The 22382-nt window shown below is 44.3% G+C and overlaps 1 long non-coding RNA gene across 4 annotated transcripts in view; it reads left to right on the top strand.

Annotated features, from left to right (window-relative positions):
- The first annotated feature begins 1395 nt into the window (after positions 1 to 1395).
- LOC131401207 (uncharacterized) overlaps positions 1396 to 22382 on the top strand; it is a 131028-nt gene continuing 110041 nt past the window's right edge. For 3 of the 4 annotated variants that reach the window (XR_009217593.1, XR_009217594.1, XR_009217592.1), the window contains exons 1-2: positions 1396 to 1654; positions 11263 to 11550. This is a non-coding gene — a long non-coding RNA (uncharacterized LOC131401207). The remainder of the gene's footprint in view (positions 1655 to 11262; positions 11551 to 22382) is intronic. The other variant, XR_009217595.1, reaches the window with a different exon arrangement.

The raw sequence follows: 22382 nt of genomic DNA, 5'->3' as shown, positions 1-22382 counted from the left end.
ATCTATTATTCTCATTAATTAAATCTTCACCACTTTTCTCAAGATGCTTGAACATAATCTTTCCTTCACTTTCTTTGGAGATGACTTTATTACTGTCTTTAATTTATAAAAGAGGTTATTAACTGTTATATCTTCAGTTTTCTGCCTTAATATCTACAAACATATGCATGCTAGCCATGCTTTCTCTTTACTTTGTAACTATTTAAGCTTTTGCTTATTGACTATTCATATTCCAGGTACTGTCCTAAGTGCTTTTCCCTCATAACAACTCTGCGAGGTATAGGGAAGGAAAAATAATTTTCCCTCTACCCTTCTGAGTTCCTGGGTTAGACCCTTTGTAATAAAAGACTCATAAGAGAAAAACTAACAGAAGCTTATTAACATGTATACCTCACATATACATGGGAGATACCCAAGAAAACTGAGTAAAACAACCCAAGATGGCCCAAGCCATCACCTTAAATACTATTTTTAACTAAAGGAAAAAGAAAGATGTTGGGGGTGGCAGTGTGGAGGAAGGCCAATTATGGGAGGTGACCAGTATAAGCACTGTAAACAAAGGTAGGGTTTGTAATGCAGATTTAAGTCAATGCCTTCTCATTGATAAAATTGTCTTGTGATTTAGAGCCATCCTACTCTTCCTGGTACAGAGAGGGAGACACTTATAAATGGAGATTTCCTTTATAAATGTAAATTTCTCTTACAAAATGTTTTCAGAGCTTCTCCAGTGTCTGCTGTTTTGTAAAATAATCAGCTCAAAATAATCCTTATGCCAAAGAGGCATATTTTAGCATGGCATATTCTGCTACCCTTCAGAGGCGTTACCATCATTCCCATTTAACAGACAGAAACGTAAACAAAAAGAGGTTAAGTATTTTGCCCAAGTTCATACAACTAGTTAAAGTCAGAGTGAAGATTTAAACTCAGGCAGTCTGGCTCTAAAGACCAAACGCTTAGCCACTACATTATAGATGCTTTCTTGCTTTCCTGATCTGTAGATAAAAGGACTTAATCCTTAGTATGGACTCCACACTGAGAGTCCTTCCTCCTTTTCACTTCCCATCACTCCCGCACATGTACCCTAAGATCCACCATTACCGAACTACTTACAGTTCCTGAATTCTGTTTTATGCCACAGTATCTAGGATGATGCGGTGATATTGTGATTTATAATAAGTAATATATATTTGGTCTACATCCCTATTTTTGTCACAGAGCTCCTAAAACACTTGGAATTAACTGTGATGAGAGCAATAAAGTTGTCTTTTGTTATGCTAATGAAGCAACTTTTGGAAAGCAGTAAAGGATGGGGACTGGGTGCCAGGGGAACCAATCTTGTGATTAGAGGGCTGGAACTTTCAGCCCCACCCAGGACTTCTGGGGAGAGGAGAGAGGCTGGTGATTGAGTTCATTCACCAATGGCCAATAATTTAGTCAGTTATATGAATGTAATGAAGCCTTCATAAAAATCGAAAAGGACAGGGTTTGGAGAGCTTCGGGATTGGTAAAGAGCTCCCAGATTGGAGATTTGGGGAGAGTTACGCGCCTGGAGAGGGCACAGAAGCTCCATGCCCTTTCCCCATACCTTGCTCTATGCATCTCTTCGACCTGGCTGTTACTGAGTTGTATCCTTTTATAATAAGCCGGTAATCTAGTAAGTAAAATGTTTTTCTGAGTTCTGTGAGCTGCTCTAGCGAATTAATTGAATTTGAGGAGGGAGTCATTGGAACCTCTAATCTATAGCCGGTAGGTCAGAAGCCCAGGTAACAACCTGGACTTGAGCGATTGGTATCTGAAGTGGTGGTGGTCTCGGGGTGCGGTGAGGGGGGCAGTTTTGTAGGACTGGGCCCTTAACCCGTGGGATCTGATGATCTCCAGGTAGATAGTGTCAGGATTGAGTTGAATTGTAGGATACCTGGCTGGTGTCCAAGAATTGCTTGTTGTGGGGAAAAACCCCTACACATTGAAATTGGGTGCAGAATTGTGTAGTTGGTGTCAGAGAAGTGGGATTTGCTAGAACAGCCTTGGCTCACAGAAACATGATTTGGGAAGAAAAAGGATGAAAGGGCGAGGATGAGGAACCTTTGAGTCCTGGGTGGCCACGTGGCCACCTTGGTAAGGAGCAGCAGCTGTGCTGCTATCAGTTACTAAAGGTAAAAATTACTAATGGAATTTAGAGATGGATCCAACTCCAAGGGACTTAGTTCACTGGATGCATAAGGAAATGCAAACTAATAAGAAAAAGGTGAAATATACAGTCCCTTATTTATTGTTCTGTAATAACTAAAATGAAATTAATAGTGAGTGCTGGGTCGGACCTTGATTCTAGACCAAACTCAGATTTTGGTGAGTCTGAGCTTAGGCCACTAACATCAAAGCTACTCCCCTAGGCAAAAATTGTGCAGGGACAACAGAAAGAACCTCTAAGACCTCTGGTCACCGGGAAGGTCAGTCAGTGTGGGGGAAGAGCAAAACCAAGAAACTATTGAAATCAGGGTAAAGCGTGAAGGAATTGTTTCATTTTGTGGATCAGTATCATCAGCTTTCTGAGGAACCTTACTCAAATGGATTATGAGAGTCACTAAGTTAGGAGCTGTGCATTTGGTTTTGAATGCTACAGAGTGGAAGAGCATGTTTGGGTTGTTACAGGAGCCACAGCTCACTATGGAACAGTCACAGAGAGCTGCATGTGATCCAGACACAAAGCACGTTCTTCCTAAAGGAACAGCCAGCCTGGTGGACTGGATAAAAGCCACTGTAAGCTCTGTTTACCCTGAGAAGGGGGACTGCCCAACTCCCTATAAATTCCAAGTGGAACACCCGAGATGAACCAGCTGATATGCTTTGTATGCAAGACATGTGGGACTGGCTTTTTGATGACCGGGATATTCATCCACTGAATATGCCCGTTACCCAGGTCATGGTAAATGTTGTGGTTAGGGGGCCCCTTTCACATGGCACCCCATATAACCTTGCTGCTGCAAAACCAAAAAGTAGTTCGGGAAGTCTTTTTGAATTTGCTTTCTGGGCTTCCACTCACGGGCCTTACAGGTGCTAATAAAAACATGAGGTTAACAAGAAGCTGAGGGAAGAGTCAACAAGGTGGAAATTTTTATACCGTTATTAAGAAATAAGGTGAATAAAGCAAATTTTATAGGAGCGAAACAAAGAGGAAACAGAAAGGGAAGAGTCACTGGACTCGTCCCAGCAGGGTGGAAATCTTTAGCTGGTTATTAAGAAATGGGGTGAATAAAATGGACTTTGATGGAGTTAAAACAAAGGTTTCAATACAGCACTACCAAAGGTTGGATGGGCCAAAGAGACCCCCTGTTGGTCCCCCAACATTAAAGGGTCCCAAACAAGTTTGCTCTATTTACCCAGTTTGGAGAAATTCGAAAAACTGCAAGGTAGAGATTACTATGAGAAACCTGATCAGCAATCGCTTGGGGCAATGGTCACACAGATTAGTCAAGATAAAAGATTGACGTAGGGGGCCGGCCCAGTGGTGCAAGCGGTTAAGTGCGCGCGCTCCACTGCGGCGGCCCGGGGTTCGCTGGTTCGGATCCCAGACACGCACCGACACACCGCTTGGCAAGCCATGCTGTGGCGGCGTCCCATATAAAGTGGAGGAAGATGGGCATGGATGTTAGCCCAGGGCCAGTCTTCCTCACCAAAAAAAGAGGAGGATTGGCAGATGTTAGCACAGGGCTGATCTTCCTCACAAAAAAAAATAAAGGGCCAGGGTCTTTTGGCTCAACGTCTCGCTGGGGGTTCAAAGCCTTTTGCAGGAGAGTGGGTAAAATGGTCAGGGGCTGGAGAAGAAAAGTTTCTAGAACTCTTTGATACTGGAGTCCCATAAACTGTGGTACCAAAGCCGATTGTTGAAGCCCTGACTCAGGCTACAGTTAGGTTGAGAGAATGTAAAAATGTAATAATTGATAGGGTTATGAAAGTTGGAATGTTTAAGCAGGTATTATGCCAAGAAGTTGTGTCAACTTTACCTGAATGTTTTATGGGAATGGATATTATGTCTGGCTGGGGAACACTTTTCCTACCTAGTATTGTAAAACCAAAATCTGTTGATGAAGTCCTAATAGAGGCTACAGTTATAGAATGTAAGGGTTGATGGAATTATGGTAAAAGTTTGTAGGAGAATTGGTATGTTTGAATAGGCTTTATGTGAAGTGGTTGCTGTTGGATTCCCAAGGGGAAGGGGAGGGAAATCCCAACTCACCAGGTCTCGGGATGACGCGGGCCCACAGACACAGAAGACCGAACTTGATGCAAACGCAAGAGGTTTATTGAGCGGAGCTCCGGGTCGACTCGTGTCCCTCGCAGGAGACAGAGGGGTCGACCCCGAGCCTTAGGGGGCAAGTTCTTTTATAGGATTTGGGAGCATAAAGCGGGAAAAGGTTGGCGCGGTTTTACATGATTGGTTAATTCAAAACATTCAGACAGTTACATTTTATGGCGCGAATTGCTACAGCGCGAAACAGCTATCAAGGTGCACACACATGTCCCCACCTGGGCCCCCTCCACCCCGACCCTCCCAAACTTATCCCTCTGTAGCACTCCCTTGTTCTCAATTTTCTCTGAACAGTTTAGGGTGAGTCTTCCGCGAACAGAGTCAGTTGGGATCGATAGACTCTATTCATAGAAGACTCGCCCCAACTGCCCCTTAAGGTGTTAACATATTAAATTTTTAACATAATTTACATCCTTCATTCCCCACTTCTTCTTTTGTCCCTAGTTCTAATCTTAGAACTTAGTTTTCGGTGTCTACTATTAGTGGCTCATGGCGTGGGAGAGCTTGGTAATGGCGTTGGAGCATCATAGCATGCACTGCATTGACTCTTTTTCTTATGAAAGCAGTAATTCTATTGAAAACACACGGTCCGAAAACCAAAAGTAGACAAAGAATCAGCAAGGGTCCTGCTAGGGAGGATAGTAAGGTCGTCATCCAGGGGGACTTAGTGAACCAGGATTCAAACCAGCTTTGTTGCGCCTCCCTGCTTTGCTGCCTCATGTCTAATCTTTTCTTTAATTTTTGCATTGAGTCTCGGACTACCCCTGTGTGATCTGCATAGAAACAGCAGTCTTCTTTAAGAGCTGCACAAAGCCCTCCCTCCCTTAAAAACAACAGATCTAATCACCTTCTATTCTGGAGCACTACTTCAGACAGGGAGGTGAGGGACTCTTCTAGCTTAGAGATAGACTGCTCTAAAGTCCTGAGGTCTTCATCTATAGCATTGCTCAGGGCAGTTAATCCTCTCTCCCCTGCAACTAAGGCTGCAGTGCCGGTTCCTACGCCCGCGGCAACTCCCAGTCCCAGGAGCACAGCTAGGGTGAGGGATACTGGTTCTCTTTTCCTTAGTATAGATTTCTGATCAAACTCATCTTCGAAACTATTGGCAGTATGATAGTAAATTCTAGGCACTAACTGCACAAGCACGCAAAAATAGGGGTATGCCTTTAGTTTACCCTTGCGATGGGGGGAGTGGCATCCTCCGGCTTGTTTTGCCCCCCCTCGTCGACCCATGAAATCCCAGTCAGGGGTTCCTATAGCCAGTTTACAAAGGTCAGGGTGTAAGTCCGGCCACCATGTCCAAGGGGAAGCAGTTTTTTGGATTGACCAGGTTATATCTCCTACCTGGGAGACGACTTGCCACGTGAGCAGTTGAGGAGCGTGGGGATTAGGATTGGACGACCTGCTTGCCGTTCCCATGACGCAAACGCAGCTTAAGAGGGTTATCAGTCTTTTCCACCTTCCAGAGATCTGCTGCATTCTGGGGAGCCTTCTTTACGTGTGTAGCGTGAACCCAGGAAGTTATACCGTCCACCTTGACTGCTGTGGGTGTAGTGAGGAGCACCACGTAGGGCCCCTTCCAACGTGGTTCTAGCGACCCCGTCCGATGTCGTCTCACAAGGACAGAGTCCCCAACCTGGAACTGGTGCGGTATGAGCAGATCACCAGGCTGGTAAGCCTCTTTTAGCTGGTTCCAGATGTCGCGCCTGACAGCCTCGAGTGCTTTCAAGCGGGCTGACAAAGGTATAGAAGGTACAATGTCAGGGTCATGTATCCCTATTTGTGCCAAAGGGGGAGGGGTTCCATAGAGGATCTCAAAGGGTGTAAGTTTTAAGGGTCCCTGTGGGGTGTTCCGGACGCGGAACAGGGCAAAGGGCAGGAGGGCTGTCCAGTCACTACCGCCGGTCTCCATAGACAATTTAGTTAGGGTCTCTTTAATTGTTCTATTCATCCTCTCTACCTGGCCTGAACTCTGGGGTCTATAAGCACAATGTAATTTCCAATTGACCCCCAGTTGACTGGCCAGTCCCTGACTTACCTGGGCAACGAATGCAGGACCGTTGTCAGATCCAATTACCTTTGGGATCCCGAATCTCGGGAGGATTTCTTCCAATATCTTCTTGGCTACTACAGAGGCAGCCTCTTTTCGGGTGGGGAAAGCCTCTACCCATCCCGAGAAGGTATCTACAAATACTAGAAGATATTTATTTCCATACCGGGCCGGTTTGATTTCAGTAAAGTCTATCTCCCAAAAGGTTTCAGGCCTATCTCCCCGGAGTCTATGTCCAGTGCGATATTTGGTAACTGCAGCATTTGTGAGAGCGCAAGCTCTACAATCCTTATAAATTTCCTCAGCCGCCTTTCTCAAATCTGGTACCTGGTACGGGGAGGCCTCAATAATTTTAATTAGTTTCTGAGGGCTCAAGTGGGTTAGCCGGTGTAGATGTGATAGATATTCTCGCCCTTCTGCAACGGAAAGGACTTTCTCTTCTTTAGTTAGTTCCCCACCGGAGGCAGCTTTGCTGACCTTAGCTCCCTGGAGAGTCAGGACCATAGGTCCTAGTGCCGCCCGCTTGGCTAGGCGGTTCCCTTGAGCTATGGGGTCGGTGCCTTTCTGATGACCTGGGCCACAGTCTTATTTTCAGCTAACCTTAACGCCTGTGTCAGGGCGATAAGCTCAGCCTTTTGTGCAGAAGTCCCTTCCGGCAAGCGGCTTGCCCACAGAGTCTTTTTCCCGTCTACCACAGCCGCCCCAGCCATCCTCTTACCTTCTGCCATGAAGCTGCTGCCGCCGGTGTACCAATTAGGGGCTCCAGCCCATGGCTCATCTGGCAGATCGGGTCGGGTCATCTGCTTCGGGCAGTAGTGTGGCCGGGTTTAAGATGGCCGGTGGGGCGAAGGTAATTCTCTCAGTTAGGAGCAGACTTTGGTAGTGAGTCATCCGGGCGTTAGTCATCCATCGATCTGGAGGCTGTCTGATAATGCTTTCTAAGGCATGGGGGGCTACTACGGTTATCTGTTGGCCCAGAGTTAACTTATCTGCATCTTTTACCAGCTGGGCAGTGGCGGCGATTGCCCTTAAGCAGGAGGGCCATCCACTGGCTACCGGATCCAGTTTTTTTGATAGATATGCGACTGGGCGCTTCCAGGGCCCAAGGGCTTGAGTTAGGACTCCCCGGGCGATTCCCTTTCTTTCATCTACATACAAGGTGAAGGGCTTGGTCAAATCTGGTAGGGCCAACGCGGGTGCCTCTAATAATGCCCGTTTTAGAGTCTCAAAAGCCTTCTGGTGCTCTAGAGTCCAGACAAAGTTCCCACTTTCCTTAGTCAATGGGTACAGTGGAGCAGCCAGGGTAGCAAACCCTGGGATCCACAATCGGCAGAAGCCGGCTGTCCCCAGGAATTCCCTTACCTGGCGAGCGGAGGTTGGGGCCGGGATCTGAGTCGCAGTCTTTTTCCGGGCGTCGGTTAACCACCTTTGGCCGTCTTTTAGTGTGTAGCCTAAGTAGACTACTTTCTCCTGGCACAATTGTGCCTTCTTCTTTGACGCCCGGTACCCCAACTCACCCAACTCGGCCAGGAGGCGCTTGGTTCCTTCCTCACAGTCTCCCGGGGTTTCCGCCGCCAACAGTAGATCATCTACATACTGTAAAAGAGTCACTTGAGGGTTTTTAACCCTATAGTCAGTCAAATCCCTGTGGAGGGCCTCATCGAACAGGGTGGGGGAGTTTTTAAACCCTTGAGGCAGTCTTGTCCAAGTCAGTTGTCCAGCGATCCCCATATCAGGGTCGCGCCACTCGAAAGCAAAAAGTAATTGGCTCTTTGGGTGCAGCCGCAGACAGAAGAATGCATCTTTCAGGTCCAGGACAGTATACCATTTCCGTGATGGGGGGAGGGAGCTGAGTAGGTTATATGGGTTTGGCACAGTAGGGTGTAAGTCCTGCACTCTCTTGTTCACTTCCCTCAAATCCTGGACCGGCCTATAATCAGCAGTTCCAGGCTTTTTTACAGGCAGGAGAGGGGTGTTCCAAGGAGACCGGCAAGGAACCAGGCATTCCCTTGCCCAGTGTCCTCTCTCCTTACAATAGGCACATTGGTCCTTGTCTTAGGGCTGTCGTCTGCGCGAGCCTGGTCGTGGGGCGTTGCCCAGGTTCCCTGACTGCCTATGATCTGGCCCTGTCGCCTTTATCACTGCGGCCAGTATTTTGGTCAGTTTCTTCTCTTGTCTCCTATCTCTCTTATCTTCCCTCTCTTCAGCCTCCCTTCTCTCTCTCTCTCGCTTTTCCTCCTCACTCTCTCTTTTATGATACACCTTTTCAGCCTCCTTTACCACGTCCCGCAAGTCGTAGTCCTGCAGCCCCTCTAGCCTTTGTAATCTCCTTTTTATATCTGGGGCAGACTGTCCAATAAAGGCCATAATGACAGAGGCCTTTTGCCCTTCCGAGGATGGGTCGAAGGGCGTATACCTGCGGTAAGCCTCCATCAATCGTTCTAGGAAAACGGAGGGAGGTTCAGTGGGCCCCTGCTGGATCTCTCTTACCTTAGCCAAATTGGTGGGCCGCCTTGCGGCCCCTCGGAGACCCGCCACTAGAGCCCGGCGATAAACGGACAGCGCCTCCCTACCTTCAGCCGTGTTATAGTCCCAATTGGGCCGGTTGTGCGGAAACCCTTCTTCCGCTTCCGCTATCGTTGCCGGCTGCCCGTTGGTGCCTCGGATATTCTTTCTTGCTTCCTGTGTGATTCTTTCTCTCTCCTCCGTGGTAAAGAGTGCCTGTAAGAGCTGTTGACAATCATCCCAAGTGGGCTGATGGGAAAACATTAGGGACTCTATCAGGGCAGTTAATCCGGCGGGGTTTTCTGAAAAGGGGGGATGGTTATTTTTCCAGTTATACAGGTCTGAGGAAGAGAAAGGCCAGTACTGGAGGGGTGACAGCTGGTTGGGCCCCGCAGGAGCTCCATACTCTCTTAGCGGGAGCGCCACCGTGGTATCAGGCCCGTCCGGAGTGGCTCCGCGGCGGCTTCGGGTTCCAGCGGAGGGACCCGAGCCAGTCGCCCTCCGTCCTGATTGCGATCCTGGAGCGGGGGAGGGGTAAGGAGGAGGCGAGAAAGGGGGCCATTCGGGAGGAGGCTCAATCTCAGGGTAGACCCCGGGGGGGGGGCCGAAGGGGTCTCCGACTCCGCTGTTCGAGTTGATTTCGATTTTTGCCGTGTCTCCGCATCCTGCAGCGCCAGGACTCGGGGGCTTAGTTTTTCTGCTTTTACCCATGGCTTAACCCACGGGAGTGGGTTCTGCACCAGATCCTGCCACACTGTAATATATGGTCATTGGTCAGGATGGGACCCCGGTCTCTCCTGGAAAACAATAGCCCTCACCGCGAGGATAACAGTTAGATTAAACGTCCCCTCAGGGGGCCAACCCACATTGAGGGAGGGCCACTCAGAGGTGCAAAAAGTCTGCCAACGCCCTTTTTTTATTTCTACCGCCAATTCGTGCGCTCTTGCTCTCACTTCAGTCCAGTGGTCTAAGGTCAAAGAGAGGGGGGTCGTCATAGTCTGTCCCATCCCGTCAAATGAGGTCCACGTAATGAACAAAAACAGAACAATGAACATCAAAAACACAGCAAGACAAAAACAACTTTGCCCGGTTGGTGTCTGTACAAGCCAACCGAAGGCGGTTTCAGACGGGAGGGGTTTTCGTGTCCTCCCTGGGAAAAAGAGTGCCGTTTCTTTTTCTACCTGAAAGGGGGTAGTCAGGCTTTCCTGACTCCCCTTGTCCCTTGGGGCGTCCCCCAGGGTTGCAGCCTGCAGTTCCCAGCACGTCTGCCACTGCAGCCGCTCGGTCCTCACGGGCCGAAGCGGCGGCTGCCCGATACTGAAACCAAAACAATAAAACAATACTTTGCGGCGCCGCACACACTCACACACTCAGTCACTCAGGCCTACCTCCAAGGGGTCTTCGGAGTCTGGGGTTACTGCATGGACCCCGGACGAGCCCCCAAATGTTGGATTCCCAAGGGGAAGGGGAGGGAAATCCCAACTCACCAGGTCTCGGGATGACGCGGGCCCACAGACACAGAAGACCGAACTTGATGCAAACGCAAGAGGTTTATTGAGCGGAGCTCCGGGTCGACTCGTGTCCCTCGCAGGAGACAGAGGGGTCGACCCCGAGCCTTAGGGGGCAAGTTCTTTTATAGGATTTGGGAACATAAAGCGGGAAAAGGTTGGCGCGGTTTTACATGATTGGTTAATTCAAAACATTCAGACAGTTACATTTTATGGCGCGAATTGCTACAGCGCGAAACAGCTATCAAGGTGCACACACATGTCCCCACCTGGGCCCCCTCCACCCCGACCCTCCCAAACTTATCCCTCTGTAGCACTCCCTTGTTCTCAATTTTCTCTGAACAGTTTAGGGTGAGTCTTCCGCGAACAGAGTCAGTTGGGATCGATAGACTCTATTCATAGAAGACTCGCCCCAACTGCCCCTTAAGGTGTTAACATATTAAATTTTTAACATAATTTACATCCTTCAGTTGCCTCTCTTTTACCTGATTACATTATGAGGCTTGACATTGTGTCTGACTGGGGAACGTTTCCCCTTCATAGTATTGTAAAACAGAAGGCATGTAAATTGGGCAGTATTAATTGGACATGCTAAATGGGAACTAGTAAGATTGCCTGAGCCCACACAGTGTGGAAAAGAAGCTGAAGTGCTGGTAGGGACACATTCTCTGCAATAGCCTTATCTATGTAGAGCATAGACTGGGGCTTATGGCAAAAACCTGTGAACACCACCCAGCAGTGACTACTGGGACTTTGGATTAAAAAATTTCCATTTGAGGAATATTTACTACCTTTCTATTGGACATTATTAATTGGAGCTAACTTGATGGCTGAAGGACATAAAATTATGTTAAAATCTGAAATATAAAACCTGAAATATCCATTATGTCTAGGATGATGCCAGAGAAATGCTCTAATGGGATGGCAGTGCCCGGAAGAGTTCCATAATAATCTGAAAATGGTTTGTACAGGATCTTGTTATTGGGAGAATGCAAGGAGGAGATACTCACAAGCAGGGAGCCTCTTTTTCCCTAGGACTGACTCTGGAACCGTGTGAGGAGCTGTTTGTTGGATTTTATTGTCACTTGGACAGTGCCCTATAACAAACCCTCAACTGACTGACAAAGAGCTGCTTGGTTTGTGGACAGCAGTTCCAAGGCAAATGGACAACATCCTATTGGGTAAGGCTACCACTCTGATAGAAGGTAAAAACATCAGCCTGGTGGGCTGAATTGCCTGCTGTTTTCCTAGCGGTGATGGAAGAATTGAACAGTGGTAAAATCCCCATGTTTGGGTTTTTATTGACTTATGGGAAGTGCTGAATGGCCTGGCCGTATGTTCAGGCAGGAGAACAATGCAAACCTGGCCTATTAAAGAGATGCTCGTGTGGGGCACAGCCTTATGGAAATATGAGGGGTGCATTACAGTAGGACATGTCGATGCACATCAGATGAACTCGCTTCCAGGTTTGAAGCTGGCTGGAATCAACAAGTAGATATCCCTGTGGGCTCTTTTGATGGCCACCTGCGTCCATGAAATGAGTGGACATGGGGGCACTGTAGCAATGCAGAGATGGGCTGAATCTAGACATACTCCTCTTGCACCCTCTGAGGCACGAAATACTGGTGAGAACTGTTTTGTCTGCTAACAAGAGAAATAGAGATTGCAGATGGCTATGCAGCAGATTGCCTAGGGGGAAGGCTCTGAACATAGCTAGCAAGTGAGACTGATGCTGGTAGCCCGGGGGTGGCTGCAGATGTGTCTTGACAGGAATAGACACTGACTCTAGTCTGGGCTTTGCTTACCTGGTGGTAGATGCAAATGCTTAGAGTGCTGTAAAAGAACTGAGACAGAAGATACTGGACCAATTTTGGATGGTTGACCATCATTTCTTCAGACCAAGGAATATACTTTATAGCCCATAATGTTCAACAATGGGCAGAGAGATATCTTTCTCAGTAACAGTTTGATAGAGAATTGGAATGGACAATTAAATCATTGGTTGTCTAAAATGGGGGGAGATAAAGGCACGAAGGATTGGCTTACAGGCCTTCACCAGTATGAACATGAGTGGGACTTAAGGAGTGTCCCCACTAGATAGATTCTCTGTTTTTCTGGTGAATCAGGGGAAAAGGGGGTGGGGAAGGATGCTGGTATGACTATGTAATTCTTGCCAAGGGAGGATACTGGTATAATGGTTATACCTTTTTATTCTTTCTTTCCCACATCACCTCAACTTTTTTTTCCCCCTACTTGGTGCAGTGATCACAGGACCAGGGGTGTAACTGCAAGGGCTGGAAACAGGGATGATTCCTAAGCAAGAAACTGTAACTTTGTTTTTAACTTTTATGTCACGATTCCTGAGGGCCTGATGGGGCAGGATATGCCTTTATCCCATCTGGCAAAATTTTAGGGGGCTAACAAGAATGCAGCTATATTGCCTGGTGGTAAAGATAGCCCACTAGTTCTGCACCTTGTAACCTTACCCTATATGAATGAGAGTGGATTGAGGGAGAGGAACTTGCTTGACTATTATTGCTGCCTGCAATTGAGACCAACACAGTGGCCCAACCTAATGTCCCTTCCAAAAGTGGAAAAGTGGGTATAAATGGAGAGAATGAAAAATAGTAGCTGTAGGTAGAGGAATGAATGAATGGTTTATGTAATGAGGAAAATCCAGTATTACATTAACACCATGAAAGAGGTTCAGAACAAGAGATGATGTTGTCTCTTAGGTCAGTTATACAGGATGCTTCCAAGGGTGAAGCCATATATTGCTGACATCACTCCTGCTTTTGGAACACGATTGAATGGAAGCCTACAAACTTGAATGGCTTCCCCTGGGAGACATTTTCATATGATATGATGATGGACTGGATAGTTATTAATGACTGAATGAGAGTCTAGTAATGTGCCAGTATCTTTTATGATTGTTTTGCTATGAGGGATCCCTGACTGTGATATTGTGTTTCATAATAAGAAATGCATATTTGATCTTAGTCCTCTTTTCTGATAATTCCCTCAAACTCTGGGAATTAACTCTGCAGTAAAGGTGTCTCTTGTTATGTTAATGTAGTGACTTGGAAAGCATCTGAAGATGGGGGCTAGGTGCCAGGGAGGGGATCAACCATGTGATTAGAAGGCTGGAACTTTCACCCCCACCCAGGATCTCCGGGGAGGGCAGAGGGGCTGGAGATTGAGTTCAATCACCAATAGCCAATGATTTAATCAGTCGTGACAATGTAATGAAACCTCCGTAAAAACCCAAAAGGATGGGCTTCTGAGAGCTTCCAGGTTGGTGAACACATGGAGGTTTAGGGAGAGTGGTGTGCTTGGAGAGGGCTTGAAAGCTCTGGCCCTTTCCTTATACCTTGCCTTATGCATCTTTTCCATCTGGCTGTTCTGTGTTATATCCTTTTATAATAAACCAGTAATCCGGTAAGTAAGGTGTTTCTCTGAGTTCTGTGAGCTGCTCTAGCAAATTAATCAAACTCAAGGAGGGGGTCGTGGGAACCTCTGATCTATAGCTGGTCAGTCAGAAGCCCTGGTGGCAACTTGGACTTGTGATTGGCTTCTGGAGTGGCAGGGGTTTAGGGGGCAGTCTTGTAGGACTGAACACTTAACCTGTAGGATCTGATGCTTTCTTCAGGTAGATGGTGTCAGAATTGAGTTGAATTGTTGGACACCCAGCTGGTCTCCAAGAATTGCTTGGTGGGGGGAAAACCCTCCACACTTTGGAATTGGGTATAGAATTGTAAGCCCTAACTCCAGTTCACTTTTTTTTTTTTTTTTTTGGCGAGGAAGATTAGCCCTGAGCTAACATCTGTTGCCAATCCTCCTCTTTTTGCTAAGGAAGATTGGTCCTGGGATGACATCCATGCCCATCTTCCTCTACTTTTTTTAATATGTGGGATGCCTGCCACAGCATGGCTTGATAAGTGGTGCGTAGGGCCGCGCCCGGGATCCGAACCTGCAAACCGGGATCTGAACCTGCAAACCCTGGGCCGCTGAAGCGGAGCGAGCGAACTTAACCACTATGCCACCGGGCCAGCCCCTCAAATTCACTCTTTAAAATATTTTTTTAAAGTTTTTTGAGCAGTTTTAAATTTACAAAAATGAAAATTGCAACTATAGTACACAGTTCTCTTAAAACCTATACCCAGTTTTCCTGTAATTAACATCCAACATTAGCAGTTGTATATTTCTAATAATTGATGAGCTATTATTCTATACATTATTATTAACTAAAATGTGTACCTTCTTCAGCTTTTCACACTTTTTACCTAATGCCATTTTTCTTGTTCTATGATCCCATTCTGGACACCACATTACATTTAATTGTCATGTCTCCTTAGACTCCTCTTGGCTTTTGACAGTTCCTTTGACTTTCCTTGTGTTTGATGATCTCGACCATTTGAGGAGGGCTGATCAGTTAATTTTTAGAATGTCCCTCAATTAGGATTGGGATGATGATTTTCCTCATGATTAGACTGGTATTATAAGTTCTTGGGAGGAAGACAATAGAAGTAAAGTGCCATTTCATCGCATCATCTCAAGGGTGCATGATAACAACGTGATTTATCACTGTTGATGTTAACCTTGATCACCAATCCAACACTACTTTATTTTCTTGTTCAAATTTTTCCAGCTTTGACCATTGGGAGCTCTTTCATTTGGCTTCCAGTTCCCTTCGTCATATGGCATCAGTGTGTTTTTATGTCTATAAATATTTCTATATGTCACCATCTTTGTCTTTATTAAGCCAAACATGGATTCTTACTGATTTTACCAACACTAATCCATTACTACTTGGATCATTTTAGTCTCTACCCTTGCTTATCTGTATCTTCCCACTTATACAGTAAGAAATCTGGCTCCCACTACCCACCATCCATTTGCTTAGTGATTCAGTTACAGAATTCATGTATAGCAGTATAAGAACTGTTAATGCATACTCCCATGGGAAACAACTTTATCAACTACAGTACAATGCTTATGTAGAATTTATTTCCCCTCTAGTGTCACATTTCCACTTATTTCCAAAGTTTGCTTACATTAGCAACTCTTGTTCCTTCATCCCTTTCTTTCTTTTTTTTTTTTTTGTGAGGAAGATCAGCCCTGAGCTAACATCCATGCCAATCCTCCTCTTTTTGCCGAGGAAGACTGGCGCTGGGCTAACATCCGTGACCATCTTCCTCTACTTTATATGGGACACTGCCACAGCATGGCCTGACAAGCAGTGCGACGGTGCGGCCCGGAATCCAAACCCGGGCCGCCAGCAGCAGAGCGCACGCACTTAACCACTACGCCATGGGGCCAGCCCCCCTTCATCCCTTTCATTGAGATTTTGTATTTATTTATTTTTGGTTATTTGTCGATAGTAGAACACATGTAGCATAAAATTTACCATTTTAAACATTTTTAAGTGCACTGTAAGTGGTGTTAACTATATACACTTTGTTGTGCAACATACCTCCAAAACTTTTTGGGAGGGGTTTGGAGTATGATTATATTTCAAAGGTAAGAGTGTATATATGTGTACTTGAGAGAAAAAAAAAGAGTTCTGCGGGGGCTGGCCCCATGGCATAGCGATTAAGTTTGGCATGCTCCCTTCGGCAGCCTGGGTTTGCTAGTTTGGATCCTGGGTGCAGACCTACACCACTCGTCAGCTATGCTGTGACGGTGACACCCATACAGAATGGAGGAAGATTGGCACAGACGTTAGCTGAGAGCAAATCTTCCTCAAGCAAAAAGAGGAAGATTGGCAACAGATATTAGCTCAGGGCTAATCTTCCTCAGCAAAAAAGTAAAATAAAATAGAAAAATTCTGGGAATTCATAGCAAGAAAAGCAAGGAAAATCATGATAGTAACAATTTCCATTTCAGTTTACAATGCATGATTAAAAGATTTTGAAATGCTGATTCATGAAGTATACAAAACTGCCCATCATCTTTTACCATAGCATATATCCTTACTTTGTGCATTCATCAAAATCATTTTGAAGACTATTGCCACATTACTGGAGGGAAGTTGTAATCATTTAATGAAAGACTTGAAAGAGTAGGTGAGGACACTAAAACAAGTTAGAAAGGTGCTCATGAACTATCAGGGGCTCTAAAACTTTTATCTTGCAAAACTGAAATTCTAAACTCATTGAACAGCAACTCCTTTTTTCCCCCTCCCCCCAGTCCCTGGCAACCACTATTCTACTTTCTAAGAGTTTGACCACTTTAGATACCTCTTATAAGTGGAATCATGCAGTATTTGTCTTTTTGTACCTGGCTTATTTCACTTCACATGATGTCTTCCAGGTTCATCCATGTTGTACCATGCAATAGGATTTCTTTCTTTTTTAAAGCTGAATAGTATTCCATTGTGTGTGTGTGTGTATACACACACATTTTCTTTATCCATTCATCTATCAGTGGATGTTTAGATTGCTTCTACCTCTTGACTATTATGAATAATGCTACAGTGAACATAGATGTGCAAATAACTCTTTCAGATCCTGTTTTCATTTTTTTTTTTTTTAGTGAGGAAGATTGGCCCTGAGTTAACATCTGTTGCCAATCTTTCTCTTTTTTGTTTGAGGAAGATTGTCCCTGAGCTAACATCTGTACCAGTCCTCCTCTACTTTGCATATGGGATGCTGCCACAGCATGACTCAATGAGTGGTGTGTAGGTCTGTGCCCGGGATTTGAGCCTGCAAACCCTGGGCTGCTGAAAGGGAGCACGCGAATTTAACCACTACACCAGTGGCCAGCCCTCAGTTCTTTTTGATAAATACCAAGAAGTGGGATTGCTGGATCCTATGGTAATTTTATTTTTAATTTTTTGAGGAATCTCCATACTGTTCTCCATAGCACTTGTACCATTTTACGTTTCCACCAGTGATGCACGAGGGTTCCAATTTCTCCACATTCTGCCAACACTTATTTCCTTTTCTTTTTTTTTTTAATTGTGGACATCCTAACCTGTGAGGTGGTATGTCATTGTGGTTTTGATTTGCATTTCCATGATTATTAGTGATGTTAAACATCTTTTCATTTGTTTGTTGGCTATTTGTATGTACTCTTTGTAGAAATGTCCATTCAAGTCATTTGCCCATTCTTTGAGTTATCTAAAATTTTTTGTTCTTTTTTTTTTTTTTTGCTGAGGAAGACCGGCCCTGAGCTAACATCTATTGCCAATCCTCCTTTTCTTTTTTTCCCTTTTTCTCCCCAAGGCCCCATTAGATAGTTGTATGTCATAGTTGCACATCCTTCTAGTTGCTGTATGTGGGACACCACCTCAGCATGGCCAGACAAGCAGTGTGTCGGTGCATGCCCAGGATCCGAACCCAGGCCGCCAGTAGCGGAGCACGTGCACTTAACTGCTAAGACACGGGGCCAGCCCCTAAAAAATTTTTTGTTAGTTGTCAGAGTTTTTATATATTCTGGATATTAAACACTTATAAGATCATATAGTCTGCAGATATTTTCTTCCGTTCCATAGGTTGCCTTTTCAATCTATTAATTGTTTCCTTTGCTATACAAATTTTTTTTCCTTTATTGTGAAATTTTTGTTGTAGCTTATTGTTTGTCAGTCACCATATAAATGCATCCCTTCACTACTTGTGCCCACTCCCCACCCCTTTTGCGCCTGGTAACCACCAAACAGTTCTCTCTGTCCGTGTGTTGTTTTATCTTCCACTTATGAGTGAAATCATGTGGTGTTGGTCTTTCTCTGGCTTATTTCGCTTAACATAATAGCCTCCAGGTCCATCCATGTTGTTGCAAATGGGATGATTTTGCCTTTATGGCTGAGTGGTATTCCATCGTATATATAGACCACATCATCTTTACCCACTCATCAGTCGAGGGACACTTGGGTTGCTTCTACTTGGCTATAGTGAATAATACTGCGATGAACATAGGGGTGCATAAGCCTCTTTGGATTGCTGATTTCAGGTTCCTTAGGTAGATAGCCAGTGCTGGGATAGCTGGATCATAAGGTATTTATTTGTATTTTTAAGTTTTTGAGGAATCTCCGTACTGTTTTCCATAGAGGCTGCACCAATTTGCATTCCCACCACCAGTGAATTAAGGTTCCCATTTTTCCAGCCTCTCTAGCATTTGTTTTTCGTCTTGGTGATTATAGCCATTCTGATGGGTGTAAGATGATATCTTAGTGTGGTTTTGATTTGCATTTCCCTGATGATTAGTGATGTTGAGCGTCTTTTCATGTGCCTATTGGCCATCTGTATATCTTTGGAGAAGTGTCTGTTCATTTCCTCTGCCCATTTTTTGATCGGGTTGTTGGTTTTTTTGTTCAGTTGTGTGAGTTCTTTATATATTATGGAGATTAATCCCTTGTCAGATATATGGTTTGCAAATCTTTTTTCCCAGCTGGTGGGTTGCCTATTCATTTTGATCCTGGTTTCATTTGCCTTGTAGAAGCTCTTTAATCTGATGAAGTCCCACTTGTTTATTTTTCTTTTGTTTCCTTTGTCCAAGCAGACATGGAATTCGAAAAGATGCCTTTATGACCGATGACGAATAGTGTACTGCCTATATTTTCTTCCAGGAGTTTTATAGTTTCAGTTCTCACCATCAGGTCTTTGATCCGTTTTGAGTTAATTTTTGTGTGTGGCGAAAGAAGATGGTCTACTTTCCTTCTTTTGCAAGTGGCTGTCCAGTTTTCCCAGCACCATTTATTGAAGAGACTTTCCTTTCTCCATTGTATGTTCTTAGCTCCTTTGGTGAAGATTAGCTGCCTGTAGATGTCAGGTAAAATTTTTTAAGCTTGATATGCCTCATTTGTCTTATTTTTAATTTTGTTGCCTATGCTATTAGAATCGTATTCAAGAAATTATTGCCGAATTCAATATAATGACACTTTTACCCTATGTTTTCCTCTAGGAGTTTTATGGTTTCAAGTCTAATGTTTAGATGTTCAAGCCATTTTGAGTTCATTTTGTATATGATGTGAAGTGAGGGTCTAACTTCATTCTTTTGCAAGAAGATACCCACAGTTTTCCCAACACAATTTGCTGAACACATTGAAAAAAATACATTTTCTCCATTGTGCTGTCATGGCATCCTTCTCAAAGATCATTTGGTCGTATACACGAGAGTTTTTTTTTTTTTGGGGGGGGGAAGATTGGCTCTATGCTAACATCTGTTGCCAATCTTCCTCTTTTTTTTTCTCCCCAAAGCCCCAATATATAGTTGTGTATCATAGTTGTAGAGTTGTGGCTCTTCTATATGGGAAGCCACCTCAGCATGGCTTGATGAGCGGTAAGTAGGTCCCTGCCCAGGATCTGAACTGCCGAACCCCGGGCGGCAGAAGCGGAACATGCGAACTTCACCACTGCACCACCAGACGAGCCCCTACACAAGGGTTTATTTCTGGGTTCCTTATTCTGTTCCATCGGTCTATATGGTTGTCCTTATGCCAGTAACATACTGTTTTGCTTACTGTAGTTTTAGAACATGTTTTGAAATCAGAAAGTGTGAGGCTGCCAGCTTTGTTTTTCTTTCTCAAGATTGTTTTGGCTATTCAGGGTACTTTGAGCTTCCATATGAACTTTAGTATGATTCTTTCTGTTTCTGCCGAAAACGCCATTTAGATTTTGATAGAGATTGCGTTGATTCTGTAGATCCCTTTGGGTAATATGGACATGACAACAATACAGTCAAGTGTTGCTTAACAATGGGGATACATTCTGAGAAATGCATTCTTAGGCGATTTGGTCGATGTGCGAATATCATGGAGTGTACTTATACAAACCTAGATGGTCTAGCCTACTACACACCTAGGTTATGTGGTATAGCCTATTGCTCCTAGGCTACGAACTTCTACAGCATGTTACTATACTGAATACTGTAGGGAATTGTAGCACAATGGTAAGTATTAATATATATAAACATACTTAAACAGAGAAAAGGTACAGTAAAAATATGGCATAAAAGATAAAAAAATGGAACACCTGTATAGGGCACTTGTCATGAATGGAGCTTGCAGGACTGGAAGTTGCTCTGGGTGAGTCAGTGAGTGAGTGGTGAGTGAATGTGAAGACCTAGGACATTCTGTACACTACTCAAGACTTTATAAACACTGTACACTTAGGCTACACTAAATTTATTAAAAATATTTTTCTTTCTTCAATAATTAACCTTAGCTTACTGTAACTTTTTTACTTTATAAACTTTTTGGCTCTTTTGTAATAACACTTAGTTTAAAATGCATGCATTGTACAGCATGTGTTTCTTTATATCCTTATATTCTTCTTTCTTTATATCCTTATTCTATAAGCTTTTATCTATTTTTTCTATTTTTGTTTTTTTACTTTTTAAACTTTGTTAAAAACTAAGACAAACACATCTTAGCCTAGGCCTACAGAGGGACAGGATCATCAATATCACTCCTCCACCTCCACATCTTGTCCCACTGGAGGGTATTCAGGGGCAATAACATGCATGGAGCTCTCATCTCCTGTGATAACAATGCCTTCTTCTGGAATACCTCCAGAAGGACCTGCCTGAGGATCTTCTTGAGGAGAGCTCACTCTTTTCAGAAATATATCCAAGATGGTTTGCTTGTTTTTTTTATTTTCTTCTTCATAGATTTGTTTGTAAGCAGATAATGCACTATGAACATTCCTCTCTGTTAATGAAAACCTTCTGGTGTTGAGGTCCATGTTTTCAGACGTTTTAAGGAGCTTGCTGAGGTCTGCAAAAGCTTAGGTTAAATACTTCACTGAATTTTCTTAGGGATTCTTCATCTTTTTCTTCTACTACATTTTCCTTTTCTCTGGCCTCTTCTTCAGCTATGCATTCCTGTTCGAGTTCCAACAACTCATCATTAGTCAATTCCTCAGGAGACACCTCTAGGAGCTCCTCATCATCCTCATCCACATCCGGGTTCAAGTTGTTTGCCATCTCAACCACAGCCTTGTTGATTTTTGCAATCTCCTCATCCTTGAGAAATCCTTTGAAGTCATGGACAATTCTCTTGAGTGTCTTCTTCCAGATGTCATTCATACACTCCTTGGTGACACCACCTCACCCCCAAACAATAGTCTTGATGCAACCATAGAGGTCATAATCCTTCTGGAATTGCATCAGTGTCTTCTCGGTGTCTTTCTCAGTTGCAGGAACAGCCTGGGCAAAGGTCCTCTTCAGGTAGTAGGCCTTAAAAGCTGCTATAAATACTTGGTCCATTGGTTGAATCAAAGAGGTGGTATTTCAAGGGAGAAACACATCTTTGATATTGGGATGAAAATCACCAATAAAATGAGGATGTCCAGGAGCATTATGAACAATAAGCAAAATCTTGAAAGGTATCTTATTCTCCAGACAGTACTTCTCCATTTTGCTGGCATAGTAATTCAGGAGGGCATCTTGGAAGAGAAATTGGGTCATCTATGCCTTCATATTGTTTATGTAGTACACTGGATGTGTGTGCTTATTTATATGCTTGAAACCCTGGGTTTCTCATTGTGCCAGATCACAAAGGGTTTCAATTTGTAGCCTGCAACATTGCCCCCAAGCAAGACTGTTATCCTGTCCTTAAAAGCCTTAAAACTTGATATTTATTTGGTCCCTTTATGGATGAATGCCTTTCAAGCATCCATTTCCAGAATAGGGAGTTTCCATCCATATTGATTATTTGCTCTAGCAACTAATTTTCCTTTACAATCAATTTATCTGGAGTTTCCAAAAATTCTTCAGCTGCCTTCACATCAGCACTTCCACACTTACCACTCACTTTCACATTATGTAAAGAATAATAATTCTTAAATCATTTAAACTACCCAGAGGTAGCAATAAATTCAACATTGTAGTTGAGTTCAACCTTTTCTTTCAACATCACAAAAACAAACTTTTTGTTTTGGCCATAATCATCAAGGTGTTGAGAGGGGTATGCTTCTGTGCCTGATCTTCGATCCAGGTCATTAGAAGTTTCTCCATGTCTGATATAGGCCCTTCCTGAATTTTTGTTGGTCTCATTGCCTTCAGTGAGGCATAT

This window comes from Diceros bicornis, chromosome X, assembly GCF_020826845.1.
Source record: "Diceros bicornis minor isolate mBicDic1 chromosome X, mDicBic1.mat.cur, whole genome shotgun sequence".
NCBI lineage: Eukaryota > Metazoa > Chordata > Mammalia > Perissodactyla > Rhinocerotidae > Diceros > Diceros bicornis.
Note: the sequence above shows the minus strand (reverse complement) of the source record. Positions and strands in the feature narration are given on the sequence as shown.